Source organism: Falco punctatus (genome assembly GCF_963210335.1).
Source record: "Falco punctatus genome assembly, chromosome: 2".
Classification (NCBI taxonomy): domain Eukaryota; kingdom Metazoa; phylum Chordata; class Aves; order Falconiformes; family Falconidae; genus Falco; species Falco punctatus.
In genome coordinates this window covers 67,777,976-67,794,969 of record NC_137581.1, presented here as the reverse complement: position 1 = coordinate 67,794,969, position 16,994 = coordinate 67,777,976, and positions in this window count along the sequence as shown.

The following is a 16,994-nucleotide window of genomic DNA, read 5'->3' as shown; positions in this document are numbered from 1 at the left end:
TTTTCCTGTCGAGGTTACTCATGTGAGTGAAACCACTCTGTTGCACAAGTTAAAGGTTCACATTCTGTCCTTCATTTTTGTACTTAAACCAGACCTGGGTATTTCGATGTTCATGCAAATTGCAGCATCTTTCAGAGTTGTACACTTTACATTATAAGACACTTTGTTAATTGTAGAGGTAATAGATATCTTCACCTTTGTTTAACCATGAAAGTGCTGATTTTCAAATTACTTGAAGTTTTAATTATTGTGATTATAACTCAGTACTGCCTCCATGACATTTCATATCCAGCAGTTACATCAGTGTAAACCACTTGGGGTAACAGACAGAAATAAATAGCTTTTTCTCTGTATATTCATAGTGTACTGGAAATTGAGAGGCCAGGACTTCTTACAGAGAAAACCATTCATTGCTGTTGTTTGCCTCCATGGACATCTATGCTACCTACATTCCCCTCCTCCCCTACACACCAGAGTGAGTAAACCAATTCCCTCACTAGCAGGGATTCAGTGGTCTTCTTTATCAGGCATAAGCTTTAGATCTGGACAAAACCGCTACCTTGGAGAAGATATGAGGGATGTCTGAAATAGCTGCTTTATCTTCCATTCCTTCATTTACCCAAGGCAAGGGAACACACTTGACCCAGGAGCCATCACCTTGCCTTTCTTCAGGCCTGGCCCTGACGGCCAGAAGTAGACATAAGCTGGAGAGTTCGGTCTGCATGATATTGAGTCCGTTCACATAAAATGGCCTTTGTCAGCTTTAGGTGCTGGCACTAAATGCCAGCAGTGGAGGAGTTTTGGAATGAGCAGGAAAAAAACAGTAGATGACTTTGCACTTCACAGAATTTTCTGTTAAAAAGAGACAAAAAGGAACTAAGTGAGTCAGGAGGAGAAGCAAACACAGAGGGGAAGACATGGCAAAAATCAAACATTAAATATTTCCTTTAACTGCAGTCAGAGATGGAGATTATATTTGACCAAACAACCAAATCCTCCCGAACCCGTCAGGACTAAGGCTGACTTCATTTTTTATTTCAATGCTCTCCATAGAAAGGAGCCAGTCAGTTATTCTCTGGGCGTTGAACAGTGTACTAGCATCATAGAATCAAAGAGTCATTTAGGTTGAAAAGGACCTTTAAGATCATCGAGTCCAACCAATGGTCATTTTTGAAGGCTGAGGACTTCACATTTCCTTCAAACACCAAAATAACCACAGCCATCTTCCAGGCCATTTGGAGAAGCTTGACCTCTTAAATGTTGTGCCACAGCAGTCTCTGTAACTCTGTGACATCCAGTTTCCCATGAAATCTGGATTACCACCTTAGGGAAAGGGTTTTTAGAATCGGGATCTGTGGACCCCCAAAGGCATACGGAATACACACAGAACTGCTGTAGAAGGTAACTAGGAAAAGCAAGCCTAACAGCCAACAAACTGCCATTTCCTATAGAGGGTACACCAAGCAGATGGTTTTGTTTTATTGTCTGAATGCTGTAATATTTTACTGTAAATATATAAATAGGGTATTCACTTGCCTTATACAAGTTCCCAATGTACTTTATAATAAAGCAAGTAATTTTGACAGAAAAATGTTGACCAACCCTAGCCTAACACCATTCAGACAATGAGCTCAATGCTGGCACAAATCCCATCCATTAAAAAAAGTCAGTGGCATTACATTTACTTTTACAATTTGAAGGATAAAGATAGAAATGTAAGAGATGGAGCAATAAGAACCATGTGGTCCCTCCTCTTCAAGGGTCTCATCCAGAGCCTATTAAGTTAATGTACATACTCCCTTTGATTTTAATAGGCTTTGCATAAGTCAGAAATTATTGAAAATGAATAGCAGGAAAAAGAATTACCCTGTTTACATTTGTTGGGTTATATCTGCAATAGACTTGTAAAAAATGAAAACAGTAGAAAACATTAAAACAGATCCAAATACTAACTGTATTTTAGTAGTCAAGATGACCTCATTTCCTGCTCCAACATAAGCATGTGATGTCACAAACATCACAAGATTTTTTCAAAACCTTTACTGAAAACATTCCTCTTCCCATCATCAAATACTTCATCTTGCCTGCTTCTGTCAGCTGTTCCTTCTAGAGACATGTATCTTTGGGCAAGCAGTTATGAATATGAGAGTAGTCTGGAGCACACCACCACCTGGGACACCAAAGGATTACAGATTGCTCTCATTGGAACTGCTGGGTGGGAGGTGGTGATGGGTCATAAAAGTGTCCAGCCAGAGCAGAGTGCCCAGGAGCACCCCAGGGATCAGAAGCAGGGCCAGACATCAATCTTCCAAACAGATTTCTAAAACTAACTTAAATTTTTCATTTCTTGCTAGAGCAGACAGATTTTATTCTTATAGTGGATTTTTAACACAGATAAAATCAAGCATGCAAAAGGACTGTAAGATTAGATCCTAATTCTCTGTTTCACCAAAGGAGAACTGAGGAAAAGACAGATGGAGTGATTTAGAAGGCAAGTGATCAGGCAAGCAGAGCCCTAGGTGGAACCAGATCCCCTGTCCTCTTCAAACACTGCCTTTTGCTGCCTGTGATGTGGAAGAAACATAGCCATTATCAGGCACCTGCAAAAGCCCTCCACCTGTTTTTGCTCAAAGTGACAGAGCCCAGAGGATGATGTGCATGTTCCCCACTCGTCTGTAGGGAGCATTGTCTAGCTGATGCAATTCCCGGCTCGAGCATACCTGCAAGGTCTCATTGATCTGCTACTCAGTGCTCTAAAAACTCAGAGATCTATTATCAGTGTGAGCATGGGCTTATTGATCAGATTACCTGCTTCTGATCCCTGTGTTTACCTTATTGTACCAGTGTACGCACACACAGAGATGTAAATATGCACACATGTATGCATATATACAGGCATGCACACAGAGGTTATTAGGATGTGTGTATGTTAAAGGCTTTACATATTTTTTTTGTTTTACAAAACTGTACATAAATAAAAAGAACGGACCTTCTCCATGAAATGTGAGTGCAGCAACACTCACAAGTGGCCAAGAGCTGCTAAATAATTAATCAATAGAGCAGCGTGGCAGTTTGAAATGTAAATGTGATGGATGAAGGTGTGATGCTTGTCATCAAGCAGAAAATGATGTGACTGGAATGGATAACCCACAGTACCTGCTGACTGGCAAAAGCTTGGACACAAAGATAAAGTAAAGCCATCAGAAAGCAGCCCTGGCAACCCCTAATTCTTGCCTTTGACCCACAATTCACTTTCATGTCCCTGTCCCAGAAGAGATGTTTAAAAAAATGATGAAGAGAGATCTTGGGGTGGGAAACGGGAGAGAAAAAAAACATCTGAAGAAATGCTACCTGACAAGGCTGCGGGCTACATTCTTGAGAACACCTTTCTTTTCTTTATGTTCTCCTTCTCCTGTTAAATAAAAATGCGGCTCCTTTTTTCCCTTTCCTTTCTTCCAAAACTCTCCTGAGCCGTTCCTGCAAGTGGTTCTGTGACTCGGGAGCTGACAACAGCCTCATGCAAAGGAACAAAGAATGAGAGTGACAATTCAGAGTGCATGCAGGTGAGAAAGACACCTTTTACTTATCAAACTAGGCTGCAAAAAATGCTCTTTTTACTCAGCGAGCTAGAAATAGCAGTGATCTAACAAGGCACTGATCCAGATTCTTCATTTGTGTTGAGATGTAACGCTAACAGGATTTTTAGGTTGACTAGTAGTCTGTGGCCCCTCCGTTCAAGTAAGGAAGCATTCCTGTGATTTGGAAAGAGGAAAATCCATATAATTACCGTATATTATATGACAGGAAAATGTATGCTGTGAAGGCAAAAGGTGACAGAAAATGTCCATCAAAAACTTGGTTTTCAGGGACTTACTACACCAGTCATTGCATTCTCTCTGTGGGGAAACTCAGCTTGATGGGACTCAACTCAATTCTCCAAATTTGAGAGAAATTAACTTTTGTAAAAAAGGGGATTTTTTAATCCTTTTTTTTTTCCCCTATAAAATCGCAAGCCTGCAAGTAGGATTTAGAAGTTGATGGCTCTCTCTCGCTGGAAGAGAGAATCCTATTTCTCAGTAAGTACCATTTAACAGGTTGTCTTTTTTTGCTTCTTTTGTTATCAAAAGCCCATTCTTTTCAGCAAGTGAAAAATACCACGGTTTAACATTAGATTTCCAAACTCCCTGAAATATACATTAGCAGATAACACCCACTAAAAGTGAAAGCTAAATATAGATATATAATAGTGCTTTGGCATACAAAATAGATGTTTTACTATTTCTTAGACATAAACCATACATACAAATATTCTCTTAAAATCTTCTGGGTTTTTTTTAAGACCTCTATACACGTGAAGTGGTGTAAAGAAGCGGCAGATCTCTGGGTGAACTGGCCAGTGTTTTCATGCTTCCTCAACTGATTATTTTCACTTGTATTTTGTTGGTTTGTTTTGGGTTTTTTTTTTAAATATTTATATTACTGCTATACAAAAGACAGTGAGAAAACACTTAAGTATTTATACAGAAATAAATATGCCAAAATGAATTTTAGAAGTCAGAATTAGAGCTTACATTAAAGTAGAATCCTAGTTGGCCCAGCTTCATAGTACATAAGCTGCTTCTAGTCTGGGGCAGGTTACTGGTGTAATTCCGTTGAAGGGAAATCTTTCCCGAAAGTTGGCTACCTGGATGAGCTTTAAGCAGAGTGCCAACTGTCTATGTATACAGGGAATCACCACACTCCACAGAAATATTTCCCATTTAGAATGACAAAACTGTGGGCTGATAGGTAATTCAGTGTGAATTTCATTTCTGGGGAGTTTTAAGTTGTGTTTTCAGATTTGTGCTTTGGGAGCTTTCTCCTAGCTCATGCCAAAGCCACTCAGCTGTATATGTTTACCTACATTCCTATGTATTCATTTTTTGTCCTTTTACACAGCTTCAGGAATCTTCGTAAGTAGGAGTCAGACCCCAGAATTTGGAGCAATCTAAGTACACTAGTCTGTGGGATGGGAGAATGACCCTACACCTTACATCTGGTATGTTTCTGGTAGGAGATGTTCATAGATCTTGCAGCAGTAAAAGGGAATTTGGTCTAATGGTTGGCAGACACTGAGGCTGTGTAAGCAATTGTTGGATTGCAGTAGCGTAGCAGGACTTCTATTCCCCCATAAACTGCTGCAGAAGTTGAAAAGCACCATCTCATGACTTGTGAGTTGTCACTAAGCTCATAGAAGATCATTTCTGTACCTTCGGTCTGTCTCAGCTAGAGGGGGACTTGTAATAGAAGACTGACAGATCAGGCTGCAAATGTGGAACAGTCATCCCCAGCCTCTGGAAAGGGGACCCACCTGCTCAAGCCAGAGAGAGCTGTGATGCACCCTGTGCTGTGTCCAGTCTGGAGGACCAGCTCGCTAGGACTGTGGGACATACTGCCACATGAGCTGTGCTATATAGCTGCCCACAGGTGACATAAAGGTGCCTGCCAGCCTAGGAGTGGGAGCAGCGGTTCACTGTGTTAGCGTTTGTACAGACACACTAGCAACTACCCACTAGTTACTAATACTATAGAAATATAGAAGCGCCAGCATGACTTTCTTCCCCTTTTAAATGTGCTGGGTGCATAGAGGAAAGGAACATAAAAATTGCCCTGGCAAAGGAAAATCTAAGAACCTGTGTCTTAACCCCAATGGTGGCCACCAGCAGCTGACTACAGAAGAGGAAAAGAGGGCAACCTCATAGCAGAGTGCCCCAGATCACTCTCCCAGCCTTCAGCAATTTGCAGCTCAAGGACTCCCCGCACTAGAAAAATTTGCCTACCTTGCTGTAATGATGGTTGGTAAAATATGCAGCAATGACTCTCCTGTACCAGCAGGCTTTGCTTCACCCCAAGTGTTATGGCAAACTAGTTGTATATCATCATGAAGAATAACTGCATTTCCCCAGAGTTGATTTCCTATGGCACATTTTACTTAGATTCTTTCTCAACACCCTTGCAAATATGCCATAGATCTAATGCACAATCTCCTTTTCAAAATGAATGGGTCTGATTACAGGCGTATTCATTTTGTAAAAGGTACAAAAGGATACAAATGTGCCTTTCCATCTCATATAATGTCAAAGTAAGACCCTCTTGCCCTTTTATTTCAATGCCCGCAATCTGAAAATAAAAAAAATGACTTGATTATATGTTTTTTACCATTAAGTGTATAATTGCTTTTGTGTTTTGACATTTAATTCCTCTTACCAAAATACACAGTAGGAATTAAAAGTCAAATCTTTTATGTATTTGATGTACAGTGCCTTCCATGTATTTCAATGAGAGAAACAGAACAGTGAAACTTTACAGCAGGTACAGCAAAGCCACCTGAAAATGAAGTCACTTTTATACTGGAAATCTGACTCTGGCCCTGGTTCTGCCCTCCCTTATGTAGGTCGATGGCTTTTTGAGATTGCTAGAAGGCCTGAATGAGTCAAAACCGAGCAAAACCTGCAGGACTTGACCTTTAAAATAGAGCTGGGATTATACTGTGCCCTGTCAGGCAGATTTCTGGATTATAGACCAGTCTTGAAATTACTTTTGAAAGCCATAAGACAGAAGCTGTCCAAGCACTCGAGTGTACTGGCCTGGCATGGTACAACAGCAGAGAGGAGCAAAGGTGCCAGCAGAGAGGGCCAGGAGCAGCCAGGGCACCAGCCTGGTGTCCGGGCTGGCCCAAGACCAGGAGGGGGGCTCTGGCATTGAGAAAGAAGTTGCACTCTGTGGTCCAGCAAGATGTGGATGTATGCGAAGGGAGTTGGATGGTTGCTTGTGGATGTGTCATGTGGGTTTTGTCTCGCCTTCATCTCAACTTTCCCCATAAAGTTTTTCCTACATCATGCACTGGGGCAGCATCCCTTTTTCCCTTCTACTGCTCTGTCACTCCTTTTCCTCTCCCTCTTGCATTCTGCCACAGGAACTTTTCTCCTTCCCTCTACTACATTCTTCCCCTCCTTCTCATATTTTTCATGTTTCTGCTTTTCCTGTTAATCTATCTCCCTTTCACTACCTGTGCCCTTTAACTGAATTCTCTCTCACTTCTTTCTTCAATGTATGGCATGCCAAATTCTTCATCTTTACCTTAATTTCTGTTCATACTCATCCACAATCTACACACTGATACTTTGTCTGGCTGTATTTTCTCCCACGGGTCACTCCACCGTGATTAATCCCCACCCAGTTAAGTCCTAAAGTGACTTGACCCTACAACCATAGCTGGGATTACATACTGCTCTGAGATTCAGATTTATGGAGTCTAGCACTGTCTGCAAAAGTTTTCTGACAGTCCAGGAAGAAGATACTAGCCAGGAACTCAGGTGGACTGAGCTTGGAACAAGCTGAGCCAGGAATGGTAGTGGTAGGCAGTAATGGTAAATGAGAGCTGAGCAACGTTCTTCCCAGTGTTAATATTCTCACCCACCAATTCTGTCCTGCCTTCAATATATCCATTAATAAAAACTGCTGCTCTAGGTGAATATGCTCTTGAAGTAAGGTTCATGCTGTCTTTCTCCTTTTCCCAAAGCCACGGACAAAAATTTTCTGTCTTTCATCTCAGGAAAGACATCTTTACAAAGGCAAAGGACAATACACAAAGAGAAGTAAAGGGAGCAGGAAACAGTTGCATCAGGAAGATGGAAGTCAGAGAGAGAGACAACAGAGTGTATCTCCACACAACAGTTGTAGTGCCACCGTATCTCATGGAGACAACTTAGCTTCCCGTAATGAAAGCAGCTTGCGTTGCGTGGGTGCCAAGTGCACGGATGCTGGAAGAGGTCTCCCTTTGACCATCACAGGCTTGCACTTTGGCAGGGGGAATGAGACAGCCTGGAGCTGCTCCAGCCCAGACACAGCTTTTGAGGACCTCCTTTCCCAGCATCCCTGCTGCATCCTACTGCTAAGATTGTGAGCGTGAAGCACTCTTCAGGTATGTGTTAAGGGTATGTTTAGACACACACACATGCACCTGTACATTTTTCCCATCGTTGTTTGCACATGCAAAAATTGCAAATTAAAAATTAAAAGGCAATGGAAGTCCACAACAAGTAAATCACATAATTGGCCCCAGTCCATAATTTCAGGAGAGGCAGAAGGTAGGACTTAAAACAAGGTAATGGAGCTCATGCCATTTTTGTTAAATGAGTAACTGCAAGTAATAAAAGTAGTGGATTTATACCTGTGTGGTCCAGTCTTTGAAGAAGTGTCTTGATTAAAGCTTAGGATCAGGCATCCAGAATATCTTAAGTTTGTTCTTGTGAGTACTATATTACCCACAAGGTGGGTGTCATTTGAAAAATCTGTATCTTTGCAAATCTGTATCTTTGCTCAAGGGCTCTGCTTCACAGTTTCAGGATAGTAATCAACTCAAGGAGATGCTTCAAAGTTAACCACTTTTTTTTTTATAAATAATCATGCAATCCTGAAATGGGGAGATTCAAGACAGGTGCAAATTATTGCTTTCTTCTAGCTTAGGGTGACCGAAGTCTTCAACAGGTCACCTTGGATGTTACAGTTCCTCAGAACACACTTGCATACAGACAAGATTAACTAAAGCTACTCATAGGGGATTCTTTACTCACACCAGTTACAGAATGGCTTCGGGGTCATTCATGCTGCCCTTTTAAATATTTTTTTATGGCAATAATGTCAAACAACTACAGAATTTACTGCTGCTTTGCCTGAAAGGGAGCTGTTTCTCAGAATTGGGAACTTGGGGAAGATGTTTTCACTAAGCTGGAAGCTTTATGGGGCAGATTTCATTTATGGTCCAGAACCAAATGTCAGCTCCCTTGAGATTTTGGAACTCGATGTGTGTTCAGCCCCAGAAATCAGGTGATGAACCAGAACTTCAGACTCTCAGAAACCAAACAATTTGTGCTTCTGAGAGATTGGGTTTGGTTTTATTTTTTCTCCATTTTTTTGCCTTTTTCTTTAATTTTGATGGATGATGTTTTGTTCTGCAGTGAGTTTTAATGCGTGTTGCTGTGGAACAATTTCAATTGTCGAAAACAACAACAACAAAAAGCAATATTTCAATATTTCTCAAGAAGAAGCTTCAAAGGTTTCAGATCTTTTTAAAATGTTTCTGCTTTATTTTGACGTGGCATAAAAGTTTTGTACGCATTCTAGCATCCGCTATTGTGACAGCTGTATTTAATGAGTGCAAAATGATCAGAAAAACATCCTTTACTGTGGGTTGCCATTGCCGGCAGATGACAGGAGAGAGGCAGTACTGTAATAAGAGAAGCGATGAAGTAGTTCATACTACTACTGATGAGGTGTTTTTAACTCAAATCCCTAGGTATGCCTTTTGAAAATAATGTGTTGGTCATATTACCTGATAGTTTAATCAGACTTTGTTTCCAAGTGCATTCTGAAATAAAATTGTGCATCCTTAGCCTCAGGTCATGAAGTGGTTGGTTGCGACATATTATTTGTGGATAACACAATCAATTTCCCTAAGATGAAGAAGAAAAGGTCCTAGTCTTGTCTATTTAATACTGGCCTTTCCACCAAACTGATGCTAAGCATGAAACGCAGATCCGTGGATATGCTAGAAATGAAACATTACACAATATGTTTGCTTTCTATTTTATATGCATGTTTAATATCAGAGCATTTTAGTCCAAATTGGAGACAGTATAAAAATAAATCTAAATGGATTTGAAAGGCAGGGTATTTCTTTTTTCAAAGCTTTGTCGTTCCTGACTTCCTCTGGTGACTGTTAGCTTATCATGCCTTTGTACAGGAGATCTAAGTGTTTCATTCTCTCTTGTGTCTCCATATGGTACCACTTCCCAGATAGTCTTCCTTTGGTCACAAGATGACAGTGAGAATGGATTGTCAGACTGGACCACTATGACAATTTACTCAGGGGGAGAAAATCCTGCGGGTGTTTAGAAGCTTTACTGTAAGTTATATTTGATTAACTTATCCTACTACTGACAAATAATTAGGTCAGCAATTAATTTCAAAATGCAAATGTGCTATAGACCTTCATGTTTTAAGAAATTCCCTTTGTCTTTAGTTTTTACTTGTGTTAAAGTCTTAATGGATTTAGCTGGGTGAAGGAACAAAATTATGTTTTCTAATGCTTTATTTACTAGGATGAGTTGGACTTTTTTAGCAAATATTGACTGCAAATGTTTGTTCAGAAATGATCATGTGTGGTGGAATTTAATGGAATAAGAAACCAGCAGAGTAATGATGGACCACTCATTTAAAAATATATATATATTCACACTTCCATTGCAAAATATTTATCTACCTTCATGGATTAGGAATAGAAAGACAAACCAGAGGTTCAGGAGCAGATCATGGTAGCAAAGTCATTAGTACCTGCTTAAGCAGTCTAAGAAACCAGGGTATATCAGAAAGAAAAACATGCTTAATATTGCTACAAGTGTGGCTCAAAGAAACCTATCTACCAGCCTATCTCAGGGACTTATTACTAAACAAACACAGATTAAAGGCTCAGACCTTCCCAAGAGAAGCTCAAGGGAGTTTTCTGTTGACTTTAAGGGAGTGAGACCCCTAAGTCTAAGTTGTCTGTGACTAAAATAATGCAATTTTTTAGAAAATATTCAAAATATGCAGCTGTAAACAAACCCAACCAGCTAGCCTGATATAAAATCTGAATGAATTTACACAGGCGACAGACTTATATTAGAATTTCCAAACAGTTTATTTGCTTAATTGATTCCAGTCAAGAAGGAGAGTATCTGCTCTGAAATTGGGTGAGGGTTTTGTACAAATTTTTTACTGATCTTAAGTTTTAAACAGATCATGACAAGCCACATTTTTTATGCTTAACTATGCAAGCCACTTTGGATAAAATAATGATAAAGAAAATAAAAAGTAATATTGGAGGAGGGAGGGACATGGGGGGGACAGGATGGTGCTTTTGCTTAAATTAGTAATCCAAATAATTGCACGAGGAAAAATTGAAAAAATTAAAATTAAGCATTACATTTTTATATTTTCAATTCGGAAGGAAAAACAAAAGGAGAATTGTAAGGGATCAAAATTATATGTCTCATCTATGCAAAGCTTGGTTTCCAATCTCCTCAAAGGATTATGCCCAGGACCCTCTTTCTGTCTTAAGCAGCATCTGAAGAACTTTCCAGGTAGCAGTGGGCAACACAAGGCTGAACCTTCATTTTGTGTGAGAGAGAATCTCTTTCTCCCCAGAGCCATAGGAGAGAAAATCAGAAGCATAACTGGTTACAAGAGGGCTAAGTTGTTGGGAGCTGTGCGCACAGAAGTTTTCTTGTAAGATACAAGGCAGTGTTCATGCTGCTCAGCTGAGCACTGGCAAGGACCCTGTTAAAGCACCACATTTCAGGGAAGATACAGCTACCTTCAAGACTGTCAAAACAAGAGGAATGAGAATGATCAGAAGATTGAGAAATGTGGCCTGCAAGAAAACCTGAACTGGGTGATTTCACCTCGAGGAGAAGAAAATGAATGGAACTAAACAACGAAGACCACAAATCTGAAAACCTCTCCTGCAAAGAGGCAAGGAAGGTCTTGTACTTCAGGTCTACAGCAGAATGCCAGAAGGTAACAGCTCTACATTGAAACAAAGGAGATTTGGGTCAGACATTGGCAAAAACTTTCTGACAGTGAAGACATTGAAGCTGCGGAAGGGATTGTCTGTGGAGAGTGTGAAGTCCCCCTCACTGAAGACCTTTGAGAATAAGCTGCCCAAACTTCTTTCCAAAAAAATGTGAATCTAGTTTCTGGCTGAAAGCAATCTCTCAGCAGTTATTACACTGATATTTTTAATTGACTTTAAGAAGCTGATGGAACTCCTACTTATGTGGTAGTATCAAATAAACTTCTAAATTTTTCTAGGGCAAAAAACATGCTGTGAATGCCCAGCCCAGCTGCCATTATGAGTAAGAACAATTGCAGAGAGGGTTTATCTGCAGAAGCAGGACAGATAGAATGGTCCGTATGACCAAAGGTGAGTTCATTAAAATAAAAATAAATTCAAAAATTGATAGAAGCTTTCAGCGACAAGTAATTTGGCATTGAATACTATCAAACAAAAGAAGTCAATATGTCAGAACTTCTTCATGGAAGCTAAGGTTTATTCAGCATCTTTTAGGATCGCAGGTCACTATGACAGTGACCAAGCAGAGAGGTACGAGGGAAAGCAATCTCAGATTCTGGCCCAACATTGGTATAATAGCAATTTGGCAAAGATACACAGAATGCAACTGGAATAATGCACGCTTAAATGAGAATGATTATTTCTTCCAGGTAGTATCTGTTTATTTTAGGAAATAAATAAATAAAATCCACATTACTAGAACACTTCACTCTTAAATTTTAAAAAACTAAAAAATATCTCATAGGTCATACTATTTAAAACATAAATCTTTCAAATCAGAATGATCTCTGGAGTCATGTGCAAAAGTGTTAAAAAGTACATACCACGCTAAAAGGAATTTTAAAATATTGTCACACTCTAAACTTAGCACAATTCAAGATATTTTATTAATGCATTTGTATGTGTTTACATTGAAACAACAACACTACATATTCTAGCTGCTTTACAAAAGCCTTCTGCTGGCTCCCCTTCCCTTGGCTGCTCGTGTGCTATCGTTCTCTTTTCTGTCTCAAACACGGAGTGACATATCCCACCTCATGCAGTCTGTCTTTCTCTCTTTCTATCATCCTTGGGAATGGAGGGATCTTCCTTATCCTGTAAAATGGTGACTGAGGATTGCCTTGTGGGGATCAGAGGGGCATTTCCCTTGGGATTTCCAGGCCACAGTGCAGACCTGGTGAGTGTTTGTTCCTCCTGTCATCCATTCTGAAGGGCATAATCCCAAGGAAATCATTGGGGAGTTTTAATACGGACTTTAAAGGCCAGATATGCCTACAAATATACAGGCAATTAAGAAATTATTCCACTGAAACTCTCTCAGCAATCTGGGGCTTTTCTTTGAACAAGAAACCAAAATAAAAATTCCTTGCTTTGTTCTTCCTAAATATCGAGTGAGAAATCTTAGCTTTTTCTTATAGCCCAAACCAATACAGCTGCCAATGGTTGTTTCCAACTTCAGGTAAACTTGTTACACTAAATCCTCCCAGTGGTGTCATTTGGATCCCAAGTGTAGTTTTGATTCTTTTCTTATGTGGTTTCAACTCCAGTAAGACTTGATCCTGTGTATATAAACAGTGGTACAGCAACTGTCTTTTTCAAATAAGTAGAATTCACAAGCTTTACAAAAAAAATTTGACTTTATAAACTTTTTTAAAAACCATCTTATCTAACATCCTGCTTTGATAAAGTTTTCTCTTTGTCATAGTACAGCAATGTCATCTCAAAGCTTGTATCCCACCCACACACCACAAGGTTTCTTTTGGTGTCTCCCAGCTGCTTGGGCCCCAGGTGCCTTTGTTTCAGGGTCCAGATCTCCCAAAACAAGGAAGCAGACACAGACTCCGAAGGACACCCTGCCTTTCAGAACACACTTTCACCAGAATGAGGAGCAAAGTGGTGGCTTATCACTCTTGGAAAACCTCTTCAGCACCCCAGAAACCCCACTCTAAGCGTCATAACCACTTGCTGGCATCAGCATCCCTTTTATAGCTGCCACTGAAGATGCTGAAGAGTAGCAGGGAGAAGAAAGATGCCTTAAATCAGATGGGACACTCTACTTTTTTGAGGAACAGTATAACTACACACAAGAGCCAACCAGCAAAGAAGCAAGGGTAGGGAAACAGGAGAATTCATTACCTGGAAATCACATACATTGGTCTGGGAAAGGAGGTGAGGGGAGCAGCTCCCTTTCCCTCAGAAAACAAATCTTTCAGCATCTTCATCCTGACAGCAAACAAATAAGTATGAAACCTTGAGAGTGATTACCTTAGTGCTGCTCTCTTCGTCACCGCCCAAGCCAGCCACCCATGACAACTGAGCCAGTTAGAGAATCCCAACCAACAAAAGAAAAAAAAAAAATAAAATTTCACACTCCCCAGCTGCAGGCATGATGGAAAAGTGCCTCAGGCCCCACACATGTGACTTCACAGCAAAACCTAGAGCCAGCCCTGAGGGGTCTGGTACAGACAGCAAAGTAATGTGACTGTGATTAGGACATGTGAAAATTAGAAGCCCTCTGGTTTTACGAAGGTGGGTTTTCTACCAAGCCTGCTCTATACTTATTTCAACTGTATTGTGAACAAAGGCTGTCTGTAGAAGACACTGTATTTCTCTACGCAGTCTATGTCACTTAGAGCTTTTTATGCTAGGCTGGTTTTAAAAACTTCAATTTAAACCAACATGAAAGGTCCTTAAACAGTAAATAGCATATTATATCAAAAACAAATAGATTAAAAAGTGAACAACCATAGCCAGTATATTTCTTTCCAGAGGAGTTTCACTTTCCACACTAACTAAAACTGTCAGACTGGCAGATCTGGGCCAGGGGTTTGTAATGGGCCTTTTACTTTTTTTTTTCCCTTCCCTCTCCAGTGATAAATAATCAGTTTCAGAGAATTGATAAAAAGAGACAAGAATGAAAAGTGAATATGACACATTTATGAGACGGATTTTTCATCTGTTTCTTAAATACAGCACCTTTATTTCAGCTCGTATTAAAAAAAAAGATGGGAGAGCCGCCCAATTTATGTTGTGCTGCAGTAGTGAATACATATGAATATATGGAGCATAGCCTGTGAGAGCCAGAAAATTTGCCAAAAATTTCCTGACAAGTTAAAAAAAGTTATGTTATCATTCAAGAGTCGTTTATTTAAAAGAGAAAAATAAAAAACAGTCCACATGACTAGAAGCAGCAGAGGATAAAAACACATCGTTTCCAGACAAACCCCCATCAAAGACATATGACTGGGGACTGTAAAGTCATAATATCTTCATATTTTACATTTCCATGAGCACTTTCAAGAAAAGCTGGAGTTCTGCTATAGGATTTGCTACACACTTTCCACTACTGATTGATAGCAAGAAGCAGCATTAGCAGTATTTTTCCCTCATCGTTCCTCTGAAGCTAATGGAGTCGAGGATTTGTTACTTGATCTAATGGCAATAGCTTTCCAATAGACATGCACAGAATCATTGATTAGTTTGTCCTCTCCTTGTTTGCGTTGGAACACTGTTCAATTTACACCAATTAAAGAATGCTTGGTTTGTGTATTGAAGAATAATTAAGGGATGGAATTCCCTATAGGCTACTAAAAATGACATCTGACTGGAATGGTGATTACAGCATGAAGGCAGCATTAGTATTTAAATAGTTTGACTGCTATATAAAATCATTACAGCACCTCACCATGAAAAAGAGCATTAGTTAATTTTGCCTATAACAAAATTAGTTGTATGTATTTGCCTGGTCACTTTAAGTAAATTTGACAAGGCTAATCTTAAAGCAAGCGTTCCAGGTTTGGTGGAAGGAGCAGATAGTGCACTGTTTAAACTAATCATCTTGATAGATATGTATATAATCTTCAACCAAAATACAAATATGCACAAATTAATAGCAGAGCTTTGCCAGAGACGCTCAAATCAAATTTAAATATTAAAAACACATCGGTTGCTGAGACTGGAAATCCAAGGGTAACTGGCACGTTAATTATACAACAATCAAGGTTTCACAAACCGTAAACACACAAGAAATCCTTGTTTGTTCCACCCCTGTGGTTCTCCAACTTTTAACACTCTTTCCATCACTGTGTGGAACAAGGCATCAAGGGAAGCAGACAGGCATGGTGAAAGGAGTCATCCTTGTGTGTAGGACTCCCCTATGAAATATCCCAAAGAATTAAGAATATTGAGGTAGCCTAGCACATCCATATAACACTTCCTTAGACAAGTGGTTTTTTCCTTTCCTTTGGAGTACAAGGTGGAGGAGAGGCTCATACTTGAAAATACTTCTGAGGAAAGAAGGCTGTTTATCCTCTATTTAACTTTCTCCCGTGCCTATTAAAGTCTATCTCCTAGCCATTGATTATAGTATCTATAGTAATGATCTATCTAAAATGTGACAGTAGCATTACTATAATATAAACTGCTTGGGGCCATTCCTGGAGCATATTTACCTTTCCATAGCCTACTTAAATATAGTGTGTTTGTTTTACTAAACTTAGATACTGTACTGTTTTATAAGGTCATCCGCCTGCTTCAAGACCTCACATTGCAGCTACTATCCTTCCTATGAGAATTTATGCGGTTCCGCTTGAAGGTTGTCAACACCCTCTTTAATTCATTAAAGAGTTCTCTGTGAAGGAACGTAAGACTTTTCCATTTAAGCCTCTAAGGGGAATGAGACTTATTAGCCCATCTATATTGTGCAATGCACGCCTGTGTTAAAGATGCCCAAGCTCCCAAGCCCAAGTTCCAAATGAGGTGATACATCTGCACAGCACAATATACCCTTATTTGCCTGGCCCAGACCCCTGGCCAATCTGCAGTGCCTCTCTGCAGATCAAATTAGGTTTTGGCACTGTGCGGGTCTCTTGACTATGCCTGGTTCTACAGGTTCCTTATGGATGCCTTCACTGCACCGTATCTGCCCTAACACTAGGTTTGGGACAGTACACTTCATCACAGAGTACAACCACTGACTTTCCACAGGGTTTTGTTCCAACATTTAAAAAGTCTTCTGTTCTGGCTTTTGTTTTCATGTTGCACAAGTAGTTCTTGCTTCTGTACCAGACCTCCTGTTGGGATCTCCCACTATAATCTGCCTGACTAGACCTTGGGCTTTCAGGAGTGAGACTAACGCTTCCTTTCAATGAATAATCTTCTTTTGCAGCAGGGCTGATATAAGGGTGTATTCTTCCCTCCACCCATGAGAAGAATGTCCATTAATTTCAATAGAAACTCTCCATGCAGAAAAGGGAGAACTGTACCCTAGGGAACATTCATGGAAGATTAATGGTGAGGAGAGAAAAGTGATACAGTACAGGCAGAACAAAATCAGAACCCA